Here is a 12,879-nt window from a genome sequence, read left to right as displayed (position 1 = left end):
GCAATGATTTGAATAACATGTATGTGTACATTTATTTTGCAACGTTCGCCCATGTGACGCGTCCGGTATGGTCAGCATGTAAGACATTCTAAGTTTTGTATCACGCACAGCTAAAGTTGCCAAATAACTCTAGTGTATAGGACCTGTTTCAAATGATCTCTTTTACGCTCAACAGAGCTACTTCATACAGTGCCTTGCAAAAGTATTCGGCCCCCTTCAACTTTGCAACCTTTTGCCACATTCCAGGCTTCAAACATAAAGATATAAAACTGTATTTTTTTGTGAAGAATAAACAACAAGTGGGACACAATCATGAAGTGGAACGACATTTATTGGATATTTCAAACTTTTTTAACAAATCAAAAACTGAAATATTGGGCGTGCAAAACTATTCAGCCCCTTTACTTTCAGTGCAGCAAACTATCTCCAGAAGTTCAGTGAGGATCTCTGAATGATCCAATGTTGACCTAAATGACTAATGATGATAAATACAATCCACCTGTGTGTAATCAAGTCACCTGCACTGTGATAGTCTCAGAGGTCCGTTAAAAGCGCAGAGAGCATCATGAAGAACAAGGAACACGCCAGGCAGGTCTGAGATACTGTTGTGAAGAAGTTTAAAGCTGGATTTGGATACAAAAAGATTTCCCAAGCTTTAAACATCCCAAGGAGCACTGTGCAAGCGATAATATTGAAATGGAAGGAGTATCAGACCACTGCAAATCTACCAAGACCTGGCCGTCCCTCTAAACTTTCAGCTCATACAAGGAGAAGACTGATCAGAGATGCAGCCAAGAGGCCCATGATCACTCTGGATGAACTGCAGAGATCTACAGCTGAGGTGGGAGACTCTGTCCATAGGACAACAATCAGTTGTATATTGCACAAATCTGGCCTTTATGGAAGAGTGGCAAGAAGAAAGCCATTTCTTAAAGATATCCATAAAAAGTGTTGTTAAAGTTTGCCACAAGCCACCTGGGAGACACACCAAACATGTGGAAGAAGGTGCTCTGGTCAGATGAAACCAAAATTGAAATTTTGGCAACAATGCAAAACGTTATGTTTGGCGTAAAAGCAACACAGCTCATCACCCTGAACACACCATCCCCACTGTCAAACATGGTGGTGGCAGCATCATGGTTTGGGCCTGCTTTTCTTCAGCAGGGACAGGGAAGATGGTTAAAATTGATGGGAAGATGGATGGAGCCAAATACAGGACCATTCTGGAAGAAAACCTGATGGAGTCTGCAAAAGACCTGAGACTGGGACGGAGATTTGTCTTCCAACAAGACAATGATCCAAAACATAAAGCACAATCTACAATGGAATGGTTCAAAAATAAACATATCCAGGTGTTAGAATGGCCAAGTCAAAGTCCAGACCTGAATCCAATCGAGAATCTGTGGAAAGAACTGAAAACTGCTGTTCACAAATGCTCTCCATCCAACCTCACTGAGCTCGAGCTGTTTTGCAAGGAGGAATGGGAAAAAATTTCAGTCTCTCGATGTGCTAAACTGATAGAGACATACCCCAAGCGACTTACAGCTGTAATCGCAGCAAAAGGTGGCGCTACAAAGTATTAACTTAAGGGGGCTGAAAAATTTTGCACGCCCAATTTTTCAGTTTTTGATTTGTTAAAAAGTTTGAAATATCCAATAAATGTCGTTCCACTTCATGATTGTGTCCCACTTGTTGTTGATTCTTCACAAAAAAATACAGTTTTATATCTTTATGTTTGAAGCCTGAAATGTGGCAAAAGGTCGCAAAGTTCAAGGGGGCCGAATACTTTCGCAAGGCACTGTACATGCACTTGCTCCGGAATGGAAAAAATATGCTTCGTACTATAAAACCATTCAATATAAAATAATGGAACGGGACTTATAAGCATATCTTGTCTGCTAAATTAACTAGCCTACAGCATGGCGCATAGCCGAATTACATTCAGTAGGCTAACTCATATTTTGTTCTTCTGAAATAAAATTTCTTAATTTCATAATGTTTCTTTAGAAATAAATAATGAATGTATTGTGATGGTGTATATTAAATAGATTTATTAGACTTGAAATGTTTTCTGAAAAAACAACATTATTTAACCTTTATTTAAATGTAGATGTTCATCAGAGGCTTGAATGCATGGAGGCCTGGAGATGCTAAATGTGTTTGTTAATTAACGGTAAATTACAGTGAGACCGGTCGTCTTTTGCGTGACAATAACAGGCAGACATAATGTCATTACCGCCACAGCCTTTGTAACACCCCCCTCTTGCCCTTGGACAGCCTGACTCACATAAAGCACTACAAGGAGTTGAAAGCGTCCACAGGATGTTGACCCTTGCTGACTCCAATGCATTAAACACAGTTAAACAAGTTGGCTGGATGTCCTTTGGGGTGGGACCCCACTCCTGATTCACACAGGAAAACTGTTGAAGGAAGAACCCAAAGAAAGCAAAGCCCTGACACAAACCGGTGCGCCTGGCAATCTCCCACACCAGCACCTTTCTCAAAGGCACTTCAATCTTTTGTCTTGCCCATTCACCCTTTGAATGACACACAGACACAATCCATGTCTCCATTGTCTCAAGGCTTAACATTCCTCCTTTAACCTGTCTCCTCCCCTTCGTCTACACTGATTGAAGTGGACTTAACAGGTGACATCAATAAGGGATCATCGCTTTCACCTGGATTCACCTGGTCAGTCTGTCATAGAAGGAGCAGGTGTTCCTAATGTTTTGTATACACAATGTATCATGTAAAATCTCCAATCCTTTGTTCAGGTGGTGGCCTGCGGAGGTGTGTCTTCCTAAGAACATCCCAGAGAAGATCCTCCGTATGAAACACGAGGTGGGGGAGTTCCCCGTTCAGTTCTTTGGTTCTAAGGACTACGCCTGGACCTACCAGGCCAGAGTCTTCCCTTACATGGAGGGAGATGCCAACAACAAGGAAAAGATGGGGAAGGGTTGTGACGCCATCTACAAAAAAGGTTAGAAAGAAATCTCCTTTACCTGGTTATAATAGAATATATAACAAACAATAGACTTCATTTTAGGAAGAAATGCCAAAGAGCATTTCCTAAGTCTTAAGCAATAGAGATGTTTCCAGGTACCACAGATTTATCAGCTAACTTCCGTTTCCTTTCAGCTCTGAATGAAACAGCTGAGCGGTTTATAGCGCTTCAGGCTGAGAAGGAGATGAGACAGCTTCAGGAGGACAGGAGGAACGACAAGAAACCTCCTCCCTACAGACACATCAAGGTACTTCCCCTTTAAACCTTCTCCCTACAGACACATCAAGGTACTGCCCCTTTAAACCTTCTCCCTACAGACACATCAAGGTACTGCCCCTTTACACCTTCTCCCTACAGACACATCAAGGTACTGCCCCTTTAAACCTTCTCCCTACAGACACATCAAGGTACCGCCCCTTTAAACCTTCTCCCTACAGACACATCAAGGTACCGCCCTTTAAACCTTCTCCCTACAGACACATCAAGGTACCGCCCTTTAAACCTTCTCCCTACAGACACATCAAGGTACTGCCCCTTTAAACCTGCTCCCTACAGACACATCAAGGTACCGCCCCTTTAAACCTTCTCCCTACAGACACATCAAGGTACCGCCCCTTTAAACCTTCTCCCTACAGACACATCAAGGTACCGCCCCTTTAAACCTTCTCCCTACAGACACATCAAGGTACCGCCCCTTTAAACCTTCTCCCTACAGACACATCAAGGTACCGCCCTTTAAACCTTCTCCCTACAGACACATCAAGGTACCGCCCCTTTAAACCTTCTCCCTACAGACACATCAAGGTACCGCCCCTTTAAACCTTCTCCCTACAGACACATCAAGGTACCGCCCCTTTAAACCTTCTCCCTACAGTCACATCAAGGTACCGCCCCTTTAAAACTTCTCCCTACAGACACATCAAGGTACTGCCCCTTTAAACCTTCTCCCTACAGACACATCAAGATTCTGCCCCTTTAAACCTTCTCCCTACAGACACATCAAGGTACTGCCCTTTAAACCTTCTCCCATAGAGCATCAAGGTACTGCCCCTTTAAACCTCCTCCCTACAGACACATCAAGGTACTGCCCCCTTTAAACCTCCTCCCCATATACAGACACATCATACCGCCTTTAAACCTTCTTTCCTCTCACATATACATCAGTGCACCGCCCTTAAACTTTCTCCCTACAGACACATCAAGGTACCGCCCCTTTAAACCTTCTCCCTACAGACACATCAAGGTACCGCCCCTTTAAACCTTCTCCCTACAGACACATCAAGGTACCGCCCCTTTAAACCTTCTCCCTACAGACACATCAAGGTACTGCCCCTTTAAACCTTCTCCCTACAGACACATCAAGGTACCGCCCCTTAAACCTTCTCCCCACAGACACATCAAGGTACCTGCCCTTTAAACCTTCTCCCTATAGACACATCAAGGTACTGGCCCCTTAAACCTTCTCCCTACAGACACATCAAGGTACTGCCCCTTTAAACCTTCTCCCTACAGACACATCAAGGTACCGCCCCTTTAAACCTTCTCCCTACAGACACATCAAGGTACCGCCCCTTTAAACCTTCTCCCTACAGACACATCAAGGTACCGCCCTTTAAACCTTCTCCCTACAGACACATCAAGGTACCGCCCCTTTAAACCTTCTCTCTACAGACACATCAAGGTACCGCCCCTTTAAACCTTCTCCCTACAGACACATCAAGGTACCGCCCTTTAAACCTTCTCCCTACAGACACATCAAGGTACCGCCCCTTTAAACCTTCTCCCTACAGACACATCAAGGTACCGCCCTTTAAACCTTCTCCCTACAGACACATCAAGGTACTGCCCCTTTAAACCTTCTCCCTACAGACACATCAAGGTACCGCCCTTTAAACCTTCTCCCGACAGACACATCAAGGTACCGCCCCTTTAAAACTTCTCCCTACAGACACATCAAGGTCCTTTAAACCTTCTCCCTACAGACACATCAAGGTACCGCCCCTTTAAACCTTCTCCCTACAGACACATCAGTGCCGCCCCTTTAAACAACTTCTCCCTACAGTCACATCAAGGTACCGCCCCTTTAAACCTTCTCCATGCATAATTCACGCAGAAGTTTGAATTGCATCCGCTTATCTCAAGTGCTTATTCTTCTCAGGTGAACCGACCAATTGGCAAGGTCCAGATCATCACGGCGGACCTATCGGAGGTGCCTCGCTGTAACTGCAAGGGCGTCTGATGAGAACCCGTGTGGCATGGACTCCGAGTGTATCAACCGCATGTTGATGTATGAGTGCCACCCTCAGGTGTGTTTGGCAGGGGAGAGGTGTCTGAACCAGAGTTACACCAAGAGACAGTACACCCAGGTGGAGATCTTCAGAACCTTGTCACGAGGCTGGGGCTACGGGGAGTCTCCGACATCAAGAAGGTACAGACTAGAGCATCAAACTACAAAAACAAAACAGCTCCCCTTGTGTTTCTGTTTTGTTAAGAGAACCTTGTCCCACTACAGTTGTGCATGGCTGCCTACATAATTGCCCCTTGTGGGATAAATAAAGTATTTTCAATTCAATTCCAAGCCTCTTTATCCCTGATTATCCTTGATGATCTTTTTTTAAGATGTGGACATACAGTAGTATATTTAGCCTCCATGCCGCTGTGTCTGTGATGTAAAAGGTGTTGTGTATCAGCTGGATTATAACCTGAGTCTGTGCTCTCCTCTCTCTCTCTCTCCTCTCTCTCTCTCTCTCTCTCTCTCTCTCAGGGTGCATTTGTGAATGAGTACGTGGGGGAGGTGATAGACGAGGAGGAGTGCAGAGCCAGGATCAAACATGCTCAAGAGAACGACATCTGTAACTTCTACATGCTCACTCTGGACAAGGACCGGATCATAGACGCTGGACCCAAGGGAACCAGGCGAGGTTCATGAATCACTGCTGCCAGCCCAACTGTGAGACCCAGAAGTGGACAGTAAACGGAGACACCAGGGTGGGGCTCTTTGCCCTGGAGGACATCCCGAAGGTCAGACGAAGTACTAACAAACCTACTGGAGCCCGGTTCCATTGTTACTAACTACTGGGGCCTGGTTCCATTTCTGTTACTAACTACTGGGGCCTGGTTCCATTTCTGTTACTAACTACTGGGGCCTGGTTCCATTTCTGTTACTAACTACTGGGGCCTGGTTCCATTTCTGTTACTAACTACTGGAGCCTGGTTCCATTTCTGTTACTAACTACTGGAGCCTGGTTCCATTTCTGTTACTAACTATTGGAGCCCGGTTCCATTTCTGTTACTAACTACTGGAGCCCGGTTCCATTTCTGTTACTAACTACTGGAGCCCGGTTCCATTTCTGTTACAAACTACTGGGGCCCGGTTCCATTTCTGTTACTAACTACTGGGGCCCGGTTCCATTTCCATTCCTCAGGCACTAGGGCTTGTGACCAAAAGTATCTTTGTAATGTAAAGATACCTCAGTTCTGCAGGTATCTTTATTTGTGTGCAGGTGTGGAGCTGACCTTCAACTACAACCTGGAGTGTCCGGGGAGAGACGGTGTGTAAATGTGGAGCGCCCAACTGCTCTGGTTCCTGGGGTCCGACCATGTAAAAGGCCCGAGGAGACTGACAAATGTCAATATACAAAACATTTGAATTTATCTAGGTAGACTAGCAGTAAAGGCAGACTGAGGAATATAGCAGTCTAAAGGCAGACTGAGGAATATAGCAGTCTAAAGGCAGACTGGGGAATATAGCAGCAGTCTAAAGGCAGACTGGGGGAATATGTCTAAAGGCAGACTGGGGAATATAGCAGACTGGTGAATATAGAGACTGGTGAATATAGCAGACTGGTGAATATAGCAACTGGTGAATATAGCAGACTGGTGAATATAGCAGACTAAAGGCAGTAGGGGTAGCAGACTAAAGGCAGACTGGGGTAGCAGACTGGTGAATATAGCAGACTGGTGAATATAGCAGACTGTGAATATAGCAGACAGGTGAATATAGCAGACTGGTGAATATAGCAGACTGGTGAATATAGCAGACTAAAGGCAGACTGGGGAATATAGCAGACTAAAGGCAGACTGGGGAATATGCAGACTGGTGAATATAGCAGACTGGTGAATATAGCAGATGGTGAATATAGCAGACAGGTGAATATAGCAGACTGGGTAATATAGCAGACTGGTGAATATAGCAGTCTAAAGGCAGACTGGTGAATATAGCAGTCTAAAGGCAGACTGGGGAATATAGCAGACTGGGGAATATAGCAGACTGGGGAATATAGCAGACTGGGGAATATAGCAGACAAAGGCAGACTGGGTAATATAGCAGTCTAAAGGCAGACTGGGGAATATAGCAGACCAGGCAGACTGGTGAATATAGCAGACTGGGAAATATAGCAGACTGGGGAATATAGCAGACTGGTGAATCATAGCAGACTAAAGGCAGACTGAGGCAGCAGACTGGGGAATATAGCAGACTGGTGAATATAGCAGACTAAAGGCAGACTGAGGAATATAGCAGACTAAAGGCAGACTGGGGAATATAGCAGACTGGGGAATATAGCAGACTGGGGAATATAGCAGACTGGGGAACATAGCAGACTGGTGAATATAGCAGCTAAAGGCTGTGAATATAGCAGACTAAAGGCAGACTGAGGAATATAGCAGACTAAAGGCAGACTGGGAATATAGCAGACTGGGGAATATAGCAGACTGGGGAATATAGCAGACTGGGGAATAAGGCAGACAGACTGGTGAATATAGCAGACTGGTGAATATAGCAGACTGGTGCAGCAGACTAAAGGCAGACTGGGGAATATAGCAGACTGGTGAAATAGCAGACTGGTGAATATAGCAGACTGGTGGCAGACTGGTGAATATAGCAGACTGGTGAAATATAGCAGACTGGGTAATATAGCAGACTGTGAAATACTAAAAAGGCAGACTGGTGAATGGGGAATATAGCAGACTGGTGAATATAGCAGACTGGGTAATATAGCAGACTGGTGAATATAGCAGACTGGTGAATATAGCAGACTGGGTAATATAGCAGACTGGGTAATATAGCAGACTGGGTAATATAGCAGACTGGGTAATATAGCAGACTGGGTAATATAGCAGACTGGTGAATATAGCAGACTGGTGAATATAGCAGACTGGTGAATATAGCAGACTGGTAATATAGCAGACTGGCAGACTGGGGAATATAGCAGACTGGGAATATAATATAGCAGACTAAAGGCAGACTGGGTAATATAGCAGACTAAAGGCAGACTGAATATAGCAGACTAAAGGCAGACTGGTGAATATGGGACATAAGTAGCAGACTGGTGAATATAGCAGACTGGGTGGGGAATATAGCAGACTGGTGAATATAGGACTAATATAGCAGATTGGGTAATATAGCAGTCTAAAAGGCAGACTGGGAATATAGCAGACTAAAGGCAGACTGGTGAATATAGCAGACTAAAGGCAGACTGGTGAGACTGGGAATATAGCAGACTGGGTGAATATAGCAGACTGGGTAATATAGCAGACTGGTGAATATAGCAGTCTAAAGGCAGATTGGGGAATATAGCAGACTGGGGAATATAGCAGTCTAAAGGCAGACTGGTGAATATAGCAGACTGTGAATGTGCAGACTGTGAATATAGCAGACTTGGGTAATATAGCAGACTGGGTAATATAGCAGACTGGTGATATAGCAGTCTAAAGCACGCAGAGTGAATATAGCAGTCTAAAGGCAAGAAGAAGTGAATATAGCAGTCTAGAAGAGGAAGACCTGTGTGTGCAGCAGAACCAGGTGACGAGAAGGAAGGGAACTAAAGGAGAAGGTTCTGGTGAAGAGGAAGCCTCAGCAGCAGGTTGACGGTTGTTTCAGCTGTGGGGACGGAGGACAGATCGTGTCCTGTAAGAAGACAGGATGTCCCAAGGTCTACCACGCAGACTGCTCCTCAACCTGGCCAAGAGACCTGCAGGTGAGTGAAGGGGCGAGAAACCACCTCCCCCATGGAAGCTCTTGGACACAAAATGGCTGTTATATTGCGTGTGATTTTTGTATGGGACTTGCCTAAGAAGTTGTAGTCTGTAGATGTTTGTGTCATTAGAACTCATCAACAAGGGATTTGGACATGGGGAGGGGGGGGTGTAACTTCCCTCTGGGCGCTCCACGTAATTTCAATGTGGATAATTACGTAATATTAGTTTGAGACGTAGATCAATTAGATTAAAACCTATATTCATCCACTCAAAAATACAGCCAAAATGTAGTTGAATTTCCAATGTGTTTATCACTATGCTTTCAACCATCTCAAAGCACAACCAGCTTTATATGATTCCCTAAGAATAAATATGAGAATAAATATGTAGTTACAGTATTCTCAAAATGTGGCCGTAAATGTTTTACTCATTTGAAGGTAGAATTTTACATTAGTTTGTAAGATATTCTCTGGTACTTTTGTATACTTTTTAGTCAGTAGTTATGAAAGTGCAGCATGTCATTGCTCTCACTTTACTGTGTGCGTCACTCAAATTTTTATTTTATTTTATTTTACCTTAATTTAACGAGGCAAGTCAGTTAAGAACAAATTCTTATTTTCAATGACGGCCTAGGAACAGTGGGTTAACTGCCTGTTCAGGGGCAGAATGACAGATTTGTACCTTGTCAGCTCGGGGTTTGAACTTGCAACCTTCCGGTTACTAGTCCAACGCTCTAACCACAAGGCTACGCTGTCGCGTGAGGGGCTGGAGCTAATTGGCTGAAACTCAAATTGCTCTGTTGCTGGTCCACGTCAGGTAAATGTAAGGAGAATTTCTGAAAGAAGTCACATTCAAACTAGGGATTTCGTGGCTAATTCAGGTAAAAAACAGTAATTTTGCTCATAGATTATGCATTCATGATTGGGTTGGAGACATGAATCCAACATAGCATCTGTTAACTTGTTGAGAAGTTAATAGGCTATTCATTGTATTTTAAAGTGATATTGAGATGCGTTGAGTAGTCAACACAACCAAATATCAACATTTTTGAAGAGATGTCTCTCTTCTGCTTGGGTAGTTCCATCTGTCTGGCCTTAATTCTTTCATCTTTCATTTTTTTGGTTGAGATGGACATGTGAATTCAACACAATTCAATTATTCATTTGTAGACCAACAGGAATTAAAGCCAGACTCAGTCGGTGGCACAGATGGACTGATACAGGCAGAAGATACATCTCCTTTAAATGGTCATATGTGGTTGCTTTGACAACCAAACACAATTCAATATCATTAAATATGAAATCAACCAGAGCTTGAAACCCTTATTGTGTTGTCTATTTGTAGTTGATTTAGTACATCTGAGAAGGAAACAAGTCATATCAGTAGTTTTTGCTTTTTGTTCAATCCTCAAATCTGGAGTTTCCTGAAGGACTGTAAGAATCTGTGGTTCAGGAACGTCAAATCAAATGTATTTGTCACATATACATGGTTCGCAGATGTTAATGCGAGTGTAGTGAAATGCTTGTGTTGAGCTCTATTGTAGCAGTGATTCTGTGTCTGTATTCTAAGGCCGTTGGGAGTGTCCCTGGCACCAGTGTGACGTCTCGGTCATGAGGCAGCCTCCTTCTGTGAGATGTGTCCCAGCTCCTTCTGCACGCAGCACCGTGAGGGCTTGCTCTTCATCTCTAAGATAGACGGGCGGCTGCGCCTGCAACGATCACGACCCCTGTGGACCCGAGCCCCTGGAACCAGGGAGATCAGGAGTACGTACCTCCTGGGGGCATGCCTCTCCCCCACCTCCTGACTGCTCCACCCCCAGGGTCAGGTCCCACCCAGGCCTGGTTCCACAGCTGCTGGTTCTATCCCCTCCACAGTTTCCCCCAGACCTGACCCAGGACTCGCTACTGCCCCCTACAGGTAGCTTGTTCCTCAACACCTCCCAGAACTCCAATACCTCCTCCTATGGACCCCCTAGCAGTCCCTACATGTCTGATAGTCAAATACTGCACTTCTCCCTTCCTTCTCCCCCTTCTCCTACAAGGACGTGAAAGAGGAGGAGGAGGAGGAGGATGGATGGAGCTGGAAGACGGACAGGTGGGTGGATTAGAAGAGGATGCAGAGGAGGATGAAGAAGAGGAGGAAGGAGAGGCGATGGAGGTAGTTGACGAGGAAGATGGGCAGTATGAGGGCAGACTAGGAGAGGAGGAAGGGGGAGATGTGTATGACACCTGGGGAGACTACATGGAGGAGGAGCCAGACGATGAGGGGGAGGTAGAGGGACAGGAGGAGGAGCCAGACGATGAGGGGGGGGTAGAGGGACAGGAGGAGGAGTGGGGGAGGGTGGAAGATGAAGAGAAATGAACTCTGTTTTTACATCCCTCCCCCTTGTCTTCCAGTCCTTCTTCCATCTATCCATCTCTTACGAAAATACTTTTTCTCTCGCTCTCATCTCTCAAGTGACATTCTGATGGACTGACAATGAGAGACAGAGAGAGAAAGACAGAGAGAGAGATTGTCCTGGTGGTGCCAAGCGAAATACGAAGCTGCCTCTGTGTTCGCACTGCAATGCCTTCCTATGCCCAGCATAGCATAGCACAGTGTGGGACATAAACTGGTGCTAAGGGGCTGGGAGGACTGCTCTGGTCAGCCCCTGTTCCATCTGTTGATATGTTATTAGTGACTGCTCTGGTCAGCCTCTGGTTCATCTGTTGATATGTTATTAGTGACTGCTCTGGTCAGCCTCTGGTGATATGTTATTAGTGACTGCTCTGGTCAGCCCCTGTTCCATCTGTTGATATGTTATTAGTGACTGCTCTGGTCAGCCTCTGGTTCATCTGTTGATATGTTATTAGTGACTGCTCTGGTCAGCCTCTGGTTCATCTGTTGATATGTTATTAGTGTCTGCTCTGGTCAGCCTCTGGTTCATCTGTTGATATGTTATTAGTGACTGCTCTGGTCAGCCTCTGGTCCATCTGTTGATATGTTATTAGTGACTGCTCTGGTCAGCCTCTGGTGATATGTTATTAGTGTCTGCTCTGGTCAGCCTCTGGTGATATGTTATTAGTGACTGCTCTGGTCAGCCTCTGGTGATATGTTATTAGTGTCTGCTCTGGTCAGCCTCTGGTGATATGTTATTAGTGTCTGCTCTGGTCAGCCTCTGGTGATATGTTATTAGTGTCTGCTCTGGTCAGCCTCTGGTGATATGTTATTAGTGTCTGCTCTGGTCAGCCTCTGGTGATATGTTATTAGTGTCTGCTCTGGTCAGCCTCTGGTGATATTTGGCTGTCAGCCTCTGGTGATATGTTATTAGTGTCTGCTCTGGTCAGCCTCTGGTGATATGTTATTAGTGTCTGCTCTGGTCAGCCTCTGGTGATATGTTATTAGTGTCTGCTCTGGTCAGCCTCTGGTGATATGTTATTAGTGTCTGCCTCTGGTCAGCCTCTGGTGATATGTTATTAGTGTCTGCTCTGGTCAGCCTCTGGTGATATGTTATTAGTGTCTGCTCTGGTCAGCCTCTGGTGATATGTTATTAGTGTCTGCTCTGGTCAGCCTCTGGTGATATGTTATTAGTGTCTGCTCTGGTCAGCCTCTGGTGATATGTTATTATGTCTGTCTGGTGTCTGCTCTGGTCAGCCTCTGGTGATATGTTATTAGTGTCTGCTCTGGTCAGCCTCTGGTGATATGTTATTAGTGTCTGCTCTGTGGTCAGCCTCTGGTGATATGTTATTAGTGTCTGCTCTGGTCAGCCTCTGGTGATATGTTATTAGTGTCTGCTCTGGTCAGCCTCTGGTGATATGTTATTAGTGTCTGCTCTGGTCAGCCTCTGGTGATATGTTATTAGTGTCTGCTCTGGTCAGCCTCTGGTGATATGTTATTAGTGTCTGCTCTGGTCAGCC

General features: G+C 45.1%; 1 pseudogene; it reads left to right on the top strand.

Annotated features, from left to right (window-relative positions):
* The first annotated feature begins 2,774 nt into the window (after positions 1-2,774).
* On the top strand, positions 2,775-11,344 carry LOC135537739 (histone-lysine N-methyltransferase, H3 lysine-36 specific-like; annotated as a pseudogene).
* The last annotated feature ends 1,535 nt before the right edge of the window (positions 11,345-12,879 follow it).

Source organism: Oncorhynchus masou, unplaced genomic scaffold, assembly GCF_036934945.1.
Source record: "Oncorhynchus masou masou isolate Uvic2021 unplaced genomic scaffold, UVic_Omas_1.1 unplaced_scaffold_8273, whole genome shotgun sequence".
NCBI lineage: Eukaryota > Metazoa > Chordata > Actinopteri > Salmoniformes > Salmonidae > Oncorhynchus > Oncorhynchus masou.
The sequence above is the reverse complement of the archived record's forward strand: the minus strand, read 5'-3'. Positions and strand labels throughout refer to the sequence as shown.